This window comes from Hipposideros armiger, unplaced genomic scaffold, assembly GCF_001890085.2.
Source record: "Hipposideros armiger isolate ML-2016 unplaced genomic scaffold, ASM189008v1 scaffold_1194, whole genome shotgun sequence".
Classification (NCBI taxonomy): Eukaryota; Metazoa; Chordata; class Mammalia; order Chiroptera; family Hipposideridae; genus Hipposideros; species Hipposideros armiger.
The window spans coordinates 157,305-167,117 of NW_017732544.1; the positions used below are offsets into that span (position 1 = coordinate 157,305).

Sequence of the window (9,813 nt, forward strand, 5' to 3'; positions counted from 1 at the left end):
CTGGGTAACTAAAGTTATAATCCATAGTCAACGTTGTAAAGACAGTAGAATGCGCTTTACTTTCCAACTTGATTATAAGTTGATTCAGGGTAGGCAATCTTTAACTTGATGATCAAGAATTATGACTTCTCTATTTATATTTAATTACCTATAACAGAAATGATAAGTTAATATATTTATTTGATATCCTAGTGTTTTGATATCTTAGAATTAAAAAAACAAAACAAAACTGCTTTCTAAGTAGCATCTCCTAACACAGGAAAGTGTGTGTGTACTGGAGTCATGTGGAATGAGGAGACATGCATAGATAGGCCACAAGATATTAGCCTTTTTAACTTCAGTTAAACATGCAAGGAAAAAAGACTGTGGTTTTACTCTCAGAAAACACTAGTTAAAAAGAAGAGCCTAGCTTTCTTTCTGTACCCAGTGCAGCCATGGCTCATGGTCCCAAGAAGCATCTGAGTCATGTAGCGGCTCCAAAGCACTGGATGCTGGAAAAACTGACCCGTGTGTTTGCTCCTCCTCCATCCACCAGTCCCCACAAGCTGAGGGAATGTCTCCCTCTCAGCATCTTCCTAAGGAATGGACTGAAGTACGCCCAAACAGGAGATGAAGTCAAGAAGATTTGCATGTAGTGGTTCATTTAGATCAATGGCAAGATCAATCCGAACTGATAGAACCGACCCAGCTGGTTTTATGATGTCATCAGCATTGACAAGACCCGAAAGAACTTGTGTCTGATCTATGACACTGAGGGTCGATTTGCTGTTCATCACATTACACCTGAGGAGGCCAAGTACAGTTGTGCAAAGTAAGAATGATCTTTGTGGGCACAAAAGGAACCCTACATCTCATGACCCATGATGCTGGCACCATCCAGTATCCTGACCCCCCTCATCAAGGTGAACGACACCATTCAGACTGATTTAGAGACTGGCAAAATTACTGATCTCATCCAGTTTGACACTGGTAACCTGTGCATGGTGACTGGAGGTGCCAACTTGGGAAGAACTGGTGTGATCACCAACAGAGAGAGGCACCTGATTCTTTTGATGTGGTTCATGTGAAAGATGCCAATGGGAACAGCGTTGCCACCCGGCTCTTGAACGTTTTTGTTATTGGAAAAGGCAACAGACCATGGATTTCTCTCCCTGAGTAAAGGGCATCCACCTCACCATTGTTGGAGAGAGAAACAAGAGACTGGCAGCCAAACAGAGCAGTGGGTGAAATGATTAGGTGACATGATTGGAAGAGCCTTCATCCCCAATGAAAAATAATATAGCATAAAAAAAAGAGCCTATGTACTAAACATAGTAGAGAGATACTTATAACTTAACATAGTTTAATGTTAACAATTATGCATTATTTAGTTTATATTCCATAAAGACTACACTTCCACAAGTCCAGTTGTGCCATTTTAATACTAACATACAATGCAAAGAGAATGTATTTACGAATCACCTTTGAACAGTCACCATTTTGCTTAATTAAAACAAATAAAGAAAAGAGACAGCAATATTAAATTGAGTATAAAATTTTAAAATGACATATATGGAACACTTGTGAGGGTGACTTTACCATTGTGAAATGCTAGGGATTTTGAAAATTGAAGGTACCCTTTATAAGAATTAATAAATGGAGCAGGAAACCATCAGCAACCCTCCTTCATGGCTGCAAGTTGCTAATAGTGTTTTGAAAATGTTACACAAATAGCAAAATGATAAAAACTAACATTTCTGACTGTGTAAGAAATGCTGTATGAACTGGCTACTGCTAATGTTTTCAGATATCATTTTGTAAGTAGAATCAAAATAGAGAAAAGAAATTTGTCCTCATTACTAGCTTAACTTCCCATCCTTTATGTTACTCTTGTATCAAGTGGGATGCTTCTGGCAATAATTAGTATAATACCTGGTAAAAATGGAGGGTTAGATAATTCAGCATCTTAGTTATTTCATTGTTTTTTATTTTCTTAAAGATTTTATTGGAGAATTGGGTGAGGGGAACAGCATTGGGGAATTGGGAAAGGGGAACAGACAAGTTGCTGTCTGTTTGTTCTTCAGTCTAATTTTGGGGGACATCACTTCACTGGCCCATGTTGGTATTATCACTGTGCTCTTCCCGGGTGAGGCAGTCACTCACCCACTGCTGGTGGTGGCTCATAGCAGCTCACAAAAGCTCATGCCAGCTCCACTGCAGCCTACGCTGTCACCGGCAACTCAAGGCAGCCCAGCTCCAGGTCGAGCTGTTGTTCACCACCTTAGCTGTAGAGGGTGCAGTGTCACTGGCCCTCATGTGGGATCCGAACCAGGGCCCTGCTGCTCAGAGCTGGCATCCCAAGCCACCTTCTAACCAACGTGCCACTCAGCTGGCCCAGCATCTCAGTTATTTTGTGTTTTATTATTTTCCCATAATTCCCTAGGCTGCCCTTATATTCAGAAAATGGGAGGTGCAGATACAAAAATCACATCTTCCTGAACAGCATGCAAAGACCGGAAGAGAAGGGGATGAAGAAACATAGTCCTCTTGAGTCTCTTTTATCAAGACAGTATCTTTCCCAAAGTTTCACCCCCAGCTTGCAGGGAACTCCTCCACCTTCCCCTTATATCAAATTGGCTTGAACTAGTTGGAAACTTTTAGTTTCCAAAAAACTGAATGGCAATGTCTGCACTTGATGTAAAACAGTTGGCCTTGATCAATTATGGTTTGTCACCTAAAGCTGGACAAAGAGTCCACATTCCCTGAGAACTCTGACACCTTTGTGTTTGCAACACGCTTCTCATACTTATAGTTTTATTTGAACTTTGTTCCTTAGTATTACTTTCTCTGGCATTATTTCTGCTTCCACATTCTTATTCTTACTAAATCAATTCCGTACTCCAAGAAACACATCAAGCAGGATGGGTCATGGAAGAGATTTATCAGGAATAAACCATGTGAAAGAGAAATGGTGAGGGAATAAGAGTGGGTAGGAAAAGCCTTAAGATCACCATGCAGGCATGATGACACCTTTGAAACGTAGGAAGGAAAAAGGATTTGGTAGGAAACAGCCTCAGACCACAAGTAAATCTGAGAAGTCTTAGCTGTGCGTAGGAGGGGACCCTGACAAAAGTTGTGCCCGTCATAAAAATCCTGCAGCAGGCAGGACTGACCATCTCCAATACCCCCACTGTTCTCAGTCATCAACAGGGAGAGTCTAGTCTTAGCATCGACACCACAGTGTTTTCCAAAGGGGCAAAAGCTGATAGAAGCTGTCAGTCCACTATGTTTCCTTAGAAGTTCTCTAGGAGATCAAAACAGCACACCTTCATGGCCACCCCTTGTTCTGCATAGATCCTCTTCTCCACCCACATCCTGGGGAAACTTCTTCATGGTTCTCTAAGGGGGGAGCTTAGAAGAGGGAAGTTAGTGAGGCGAATTATAGCCACTGTCACTGCAGTTGGTCTTGGGAGCACACCTGTCCCTTGTCCTCTTTGCTTCTCATTCCACATTCTAAAGAGTCTATACATCTAAAACCTCACCCTAGGTGATCACCTCACGGGTTTGGGTGGCTTAGGTGGTAGTGTGAACTACTCCTGTACCTCTTAACTGTGAAGAATGTTCCCAGTCAGAAACTATGTGATGAGAGATTTTATGCCAGTGGATCAGGGCTGCTATCACCTCCACGTGGTAGATTGGCTGAGGTTGTTTGGGCAGAAAAGGTAAATCCACATGTTAAATACTCACATAGATATGAGGATGGATTGTGGGCCCTTCTAATATGGGAGGAGCTTAATATAATCTACTTGTTGCCAAAAGGCTGGTTGTCCTATTTGAGCTGTTATTCAGTATCAGGGAGTCAGCCTTATGCAGCACTGTGGATGACAGAGAGTGGAGCCCCTTGCTCACGAAGCTTACATATGCTCTCTGGTCCTACTCAAGCTCAGTGTCTCCGGTGGTGTGATGAGCTGAATTATGTCCCCTTAAAATGTATGTTGAAGCTGAACCCCCAGTACCTGTGAAGGTCACCTTATTTTGCCATAAGCTTTGCAAATGTCATTAAGTTAAAATGAGGTTATCAGGGTGGAGCCTAATCCAATATGACCGGTGTCCTATGAAGAGGCAAACATCATGTGAAGACAGAGATACAGGAAGATGGCCATGTGATGACAGACAGACATTGGAGTGATGCAGCTGCAAGCTAGGGAATGCCAAAGACTGATGACCAACACCAGAAGCTGGGAAGAAGCAACAGAAAATTCTCCCCTACAGATTTCAAAGAAAGGGAGCTGACACCTTGATTTTTTACTTCTAGCCTCCAGAACTGTGAGGCAACACATTTCTGTTGTTGTAAGCCACCCAATTTGTGGTACTAGAAAACTGGAACGGGTAGATTTATAAAATACCCATTGGGCTCAGTTGAGCTGTTTCCCAGAATAGCCTTCCCTGTATATTTCAAATTGGTGGACCACAAGAGATATTGTTATACAGGCTTTGTAAGGAGAAAGGGAAGTGGCAGCCATTTTGTTCTTTTTTACACTCAGAAGATAAGCAGAGACAATTTTGTCATGTACATACTTTGTCATGTATTTCCTGGCTATTCTCGCTGGTTAGCCAGGCAAATGCCAGGCCTGCACCTATTACACCTTTTACTGGATTCTCCTTCAGCTTCTTTGACTCTTGGACCTGTTGTGTGTTTGGCTCTGAAACAAAGGATGTCAGGTTTCCCAGGAGCACACCTGTGTCATCAAGGTTGGAGGCAGTGCGAGATGACACACGTTCCAGTTCGTCCTTTGAGTCACAGTTCATACTTGTGGTTTTCAGCTCAGGCATGTGGATGCCAGCTTCTCTTTGCTGTAGGAAAGCAGCTCCACTATGATGCCCTGACAAGTTTGCATATCTCCACCTTGGCCATAGATGCAAGGCTTACAGCTGCTCTCAAAGCTGGGCAAAACACCCGTGATATTTCTAAAATGTGAGAACATGGGAATTTAGTGAGGAACTGCTACAAGGTCATTTCCTATCTACCAGGCAGTCTCTGATTCTTGCAGCCTCTCAGATACCGATGAAGTATGAGGATTTCTGCTTCGCTACTCTTAAAATGCAGCTGTAGAATATAAAACTGCTCAGCTAGAGCATGGCAGGGTCTTTTCAGAAACCTGGTGCCCTACACCCATGTTGTTTTGTCCTGTGGTCTTTTTGGCTTTGGTGTTACTTAGTAGAACAAAACTGTCACCTTTGGTTACTTCTCCTTTTACTTAGTATATCAGCAATAAACCCTCTGAATCTAAAAAGGTTTTTTGTTTTTTGTTTTTGTTTGTTTATTTGTTTTTACTGACAGCATCCATAACCTATGCCACAGTTTATCAACACTTGCTGTCCTCAAATTTTATTCTTTTTTTCCCTTTAATTGCCTTTTCTGTGAATTGTGAACCATCAGATGCAAAGACAATGGTCTTATTATGTAAGGTCAAATCTGTGTTGTGAGAGAGAGAGAGAGACAAACATAGGAAGGGAAAAGGAAAATATCCAACTTTTGGGGGCTTGCTGATTACTGGACCCTTGCTATCAATTGACACTGATCACTGGAGACCCACAACACCGTTTTGGTCCACTATTCAGTTAGGGGTTTATGGAGATTAAGTGATCAGCAGATTTTTGGCTTAGATCATTCTCACAGTGAGACCAGTGGCTCCTCAAGCCTACCCAGTGATTACTTCTCACTTTGGAATGCCAAATTTGAATAAACTTCCTTAGCAACTGGCATTGCTGTAGGTTTTCTAAGTCATAGTGTGAAGCTAATATTGTAGGAAAGCCACTCGAAGTATCACCACAAACAAAAATGGTAAGCCAAAAGCAATACTCTGTTCCTTGGGAAATTGCAAAGATTAGTGCCAGGTGCACTTAACTTGAAAGATGCAGGGTGGTTATTCCTACTAATCTCCATTTAGTTCACTTATTTGGCCTGAGAAGAAGACAACTAATATTGGGAAATGAGAACGGGTTATTGTCCACGTAATTGGTTGAGACTCTAATTGCCGCCACTGTTCCAGCTGTACTTTAATTGCCAGAGCAAATCTCATCTCTTGGCACTTGCTATGCAGGCACTGAGTGGGCCACTGCATTTTTCTCTATACCTGTTGGTAAATATTATCAAAAGCAGTTTTATTTCAGCAGACAGGGCCATCCTCAGGCTCCCTTGTCCCACCTTAGGATTAGCTACCAAGTGAACATGTGACTCGAGCTGCCCGTCATGAACTGGGTATTATCTGACCTGTCAATCCATAAAGTTGGGCATGCAACAACAGCGCTCCACAAAACAAAAGTGGTATATTTGAAATGAGCTGCAACCATGCCCTGCAGGCACAAATGAAATGCAAGAGGCAGTGCCCCAAATGTTCATTGTCTCTACTTTTGGTGCACTGATTTCTCTTTCTCAATCCACACCTATGAATTGATGTCAGAGGAGATCATCAAAACAACATGACCTCTGGTTGATCCACTAGCTGAACCTGGGCAATCAGAGAAAACCCCCTATACACACACCCATGCTAGGAATGTGCATTCAGCTCACCTTCCCCATGCTAGAACCCTCCCCAAGGACACAGCTTTGAGATAGAAATGTGTCACTGAGACCATCTGAAAGGCATTTGTGACGGAGGTGAGGTAAGGTCTCTATATAAACTTTTAATATTCTGGTGGGTGGGTATGAAGATCTTGTTTGCACCTACCCAAGACAAGCCTTGAAGAAAGTTCCCTTGCTTACTAAATGTCCCCTACCAGCCTGGTCTGCCCCTTTCTTCAGTTTCTTCATGCCCTCCAGGCATGGGGGACAGTTTGTGAACCAACAGTTGTACAGGTGACTGAGAAAAAGAAAGTCAGCCTTCTGTCCAGATGGCTCTGCACCATATGCCGACATCACCCACAGGTGGAGAGCTGTAGCACAGCTGCTCCAATCCAGGGTGGTCCTGAAGGACGACACTCATGGGCAATCCTCCCAGTAGGCAGGACTTCAAGTACACAACTGCTTATTCATTTTGCCTGGAAGGAGAGAGGACTAGAGGTGTGGATCACCACAAGCTCATGGACTATGGCTCTGTAATCCCAACTATCTAACAAGGGACTTTGAAACTACAAGGGCTTGTCTCTAGTTATTAAAATTTAATAGGATTGGGCCGGCCGAGTGGCTCAGTTGGTTAAGAGCTCGCTCAAGAGTTTGAGCTCTGAGCAACAGTGGTTCAATGCCTGGCCTGAGCTGAGCTGCCGCTGAGGTGGCAGGATGGCTCAGCTAAAAAAAAAAATTAAAAAATTTAATAGGATTGTTAAGCATGCGATTTTTCTATGGTTATTATTTAGTTATGTTTTCTCTTACTTTTTTCTGTTGTGGTTAACAGTGGACACTTAAAATAGGAAGAGTACAAGTTAATCTTTTCAGGAATTCAATAAAGATGAGTAGAAAATCCTACTTTATAGACAGATTTAGGGTGGAGTTAATAAAACAAAAAAAACTCTAGAAAAGTCTTAGGTTTTGCCAGGTAATGAATGAAAATAAGAATAAAATAATAATGGCAATATACCCAGTCTGTAGAATCTCAGCCCATTAGAGTATAAATATGGAAAGAATTTAGTTGTCAGGTTGCTTTCAACTGTGCTCCCTTACATCCCCCGTCGGTACTAGCTTGCAGAGACTCTTACACTTGAGATAGGTTCCACTAGTTTTGTGCTCCTTTTGGTTGTTAAAATTTAATTTAGTCAATTCTTTCAACATTAATCTCCTATCAAATCTAAGGTTCTCTTCCTCCTCCCTCACAGGGAAGTCTGTCTCAGAGCAAATGGTCTTCTCTCTTACACATCCTCTCCCTTTTTTAAAAAAAGTGTTCTTTCTCAGGTTCTATATTTTTAGAGGACTTTATACTACCACACAGCCTGAAGGAAAAAAACAAAAAGGAAGGAAAGACTAGCCTCTAAACACACTCCAAACTCCACCTATAGAACACTTACCGTATTTGCCGGCGTATAAGACGACTGGGCGTATAAGACGACCCCCTAACATTTCCACTCAAAATACAGAGTTTGTTATATACTCGCCCTATAAGACTACCCCTTCTTCCGCACACCTTCCACACACCAAATAAAAGGTAAAACAATATCAGATTTGATTTCAACATTTATATTTATATTCAAATGCTTATGACATGCAGGAAAACTGTCACAAGGCTGTATGTAATCAAACATATACATAAAACAGTGCAAGTTTATTACCGGTAAACATACCGGTAATTCACTAAAGAAAACACACTCTATAGACTGGTACCGTAGATTTTGCGAGTGTGGTAAAATCGCATAACAGCAAAATCGCATAACAGCCGAGCATACACCCAGCAGCGCTGCTGATGCCTGAATGGTATGTGGAATGAAGTGGGCGGGCATCGGGAGGCCACTATGGCAAGGGGCAAGCACTATGGGCAGTCTATCTGAAGTGTACCTGGCGTATAAGACGACCCCCCACTTGGAGGCATATTTTTCAGGGCCAAAAAATCGTCTTATACGCCGGCAAATACGGTATATACAACTTACATGTCCTTTCTCTCTCTCTCTCTCTCTCTCTCTCTCTCTCTCTCTCTCTCTCTCTCTTACATCTCATCTCTATATCCTACCTCTATTTCTCTCTCTCTCTACTCTCTATCCATTCATCCATCTTTCTGGCTGTGCATGGGAAACTGGGATTATAAATAAGGTGATCATAAATTTTACGGCACTTACGCAGTTCGATCAGTACGACTTTTTAATGACCCTCCTTAGGATCTGAATTCAGTTGTACTTGTAGTGCTCTATAAATACCAGTGTGCTCTGACAGTTTTAAAAAACATGGTGATGATTAATTCTTTCCTATTGTACCACTGTAGATGTGCATTGTGAATAAAGAAGCATCTATTGATATGGCTGCAATAGACCTTAAAGTTAATTTAGACAAGGTAAATAAAGTGATATGCCCAAATCTATCACGAGTGGAGAGTAGAATTCTCCTCTCTTATTTTCCACATTAATTTATAAAATGTGAGTTTATCAGTGGTGGAAAATTATTAGGTTTATTACTCACACATAAAACATATGGATAAAGAGCTTGTTTCATGTGATACATACAAGAAAGGAAATAAAAATGAATAAAATGTCCCCTAGCATCTGTAACATAGACATCCTAAAGCCAAACTCTAAGTCATTAGGAGAGGTGAAAAGACTTAATACCATTATAGACTGATGGATTAAAATGATACTCCTTGGTCACATCTTACTGAAAGGCAATTCTGACAAACAGCCAGACTGAGAGAGAAAGAGAGAGAGAGAGAGAGACAGAGAGAGAGAGATTAAGCCTCTGATTCTGGTGTTTAAGCCTCTCATTCTAGATTACCTTCCAAATAATCTTCAAATAAATTATCCTTCTCTCTCTCTCTCCCTCTCCTTCTCCCTGTCTCGTTTAACTGTGAACTTTATTCCTGTCCACTTTGGAGAGACTTCTTTACAGGAAATGTGGCCAGATTTTCAGTCTTACAATCAGAATGAGAAGGTATAGCTGTGGCAAGCTTCAGTACAATAAAAGAGAAAGGACACAAATTGGTTTATCTTGGGAGGATTCCTACCAATGAACTATTTACTGTGGCTGTGTAGGTGGGGTAAGGCAGTCAGAAGACAGCTTGCTTTCAGGCCGCTTCACTGCTCTAGGGTAATGAGGAAGAGTTTCAAAAAATGTCTGGGGTGGATAACCTATGGCCCCTGAAAGAGTCACTATGAGCTAGCTAGACACTCCTCCCCAGTTACCATTTGGGTTTACTAATC

At 41.7% G+C, this 9,813-nt stretch overlaps 1 pseudogene; it reads left to right on the top strand.

The window, feature by feature from the left end:
- Positions 1–434: 434 nt before the first annotated feature.
- On the top strand, positions 435–1,227 carry LOC109376790 (40S ribosomal protein S4, X isoform-like; annotated as a pseudogene).
- Positions 1,228–9,813: the final 8,586 nt, after the last annotated feature.